This window comes from Plectropomus leopardus, unplaced genomic scaffold (genome assembly GCF_008729295.1).
Source record: "Plectropomus leopardus isolate mb unplaced genomic scaffold, YSFRI_Pleo_2.0 unplaced_scaffold14010, whole genome shotgun sequence".
In the NCBI taxonomy this organism is placed as follows: Eukaryota; Metazoa; Chordata; class Actinopteri; order Perciformes; family Serranidae; genus Plectropomus; species Plectropomus leopardus.
The window spans coordinates 1-1236 of record NW_024614959.1 but is presented as its reverse complement, the minus strand read 5'-3'; the positions used below and the strand labels follow the sequence as shown (position 1 = coordinate 1236).

Here is a 1236-nt window from a genome sequence, read left to right as displayed (position 1 = left end):
TCTAAAACATAGTGGCATCATGACAAAAACCTGGCTTTTAAAGGCTTAAAATTCTGAAAATGGCTGAATATTTAATATTTATGATGAGGACTGATGTTGGTTAAAAAAAAGGAACTTAATGAAAGTTTAAAATAATATTAATGTAGAATATTTTGTGCACAGAGCGATACAAGTGTGTACAATATTAAAACGAACCTGCTCTCAAGCCATCATAAAGAACGATGAAATCACCTTAACGTGGTTTGTTGATCAGAAAATAAAGAGGCTCACTGGGCTGAGAAATCTCTGTAAGGAGAGACAAACATGAATATATACAGTTTAAATAGTTTATCAAGCCAAATATTTATCAGCACAATAATTTCTTGAATCTTTACCAGAATTGTTTCCCAGAGCTGGAGCATCACGGAAGATGAAGGATATGAAATCCTGCCGGTTTGATCCAACTAGAAATGAAAACGTGTTTCAAATAACCATTATTGAACTGAACCTTTTCAATTCTTGCTTTCATCTGATCACTACATTTGTCATTTGTGCACAAAAGCATCCTTTACATGTTTTTAGCCGTGTATCATTTGGTCAAAATACAGAAAATAAAACTCATATTTCTGACCTTGTGCTGGTTCAAAGTCAGATCCGTCTGTTATCTCAGCGTAGACAGTCTCATCCCTTTGTTCACCACTTCCTACAAAACAAGAATATGACTAAAGATTATTGATTCAATGATTATCTGCTTTACATGAAATCCACAAAAGGATTTTCACCTCAAAAATGTCACAAGGAATGCACAAAAGTAAAACATGTTCATATAATTTGTTATTTTGCAATCACAAACATGTCTATTTAAAATGCAACATTCGTGTTTTAATGTGTTGCAAGTAAAGTATCACTTTATTCATCACCACATCGATTTAAGTTTATATTTTTTTAAATGTGATTTGACTGAAAATGATGTTCACCTCGTCTGCTGATCCTGTATCTCCAAGCAAGGAAGAGGATGATGAAGGTGACGAGGAGGAGAGGGACGAGCACCTCAAGCACCAAAACAGGAAGAGGAGCAGCTGGAGGACGAAGTACAAACTCAAACTCAGACAATTACACATTTACACACAGCCAGGGGTTAACCGCATTTCCCATGATGCAAAAAAACGACAAAATAATTTAATTAGTGGGTGTTTTTTGCAGAAAAACAAAATGAAACAGATATGATGAGTATCAAATGTAGATTTAATCTGCATT

The 1236-nt window shown here is 34.4% G+C and overlaps 1 long non-coding RNA gene across 2 annotated transcripts; it reads right to left on the bottom strand.

Annotated features, from left to right (window-relative positions):
* Positions 1-147: 147 nt before the first annotated feature.
* LOC121964098 lies at positions 148-1090 on the bottom strand. Of its 2 annotated transcripts, XR_006107319.1 has the most exons (4): positions 957-1090; positions 611-682; positions 375-443; positions 148-285 (listed from the first exon to the last, which is right to left on the bottom strand). It is a non-coding gene; the product is annotated as an uncharacterized LOC121964098 (long non-coding RNA). The 2 variants fall into 2 exon arrangements; XR_006107318.1 differs by having other exon boundaries at positions 148-443.
* Positions 1091-1236: the final 146 nt, after the last annotated feature.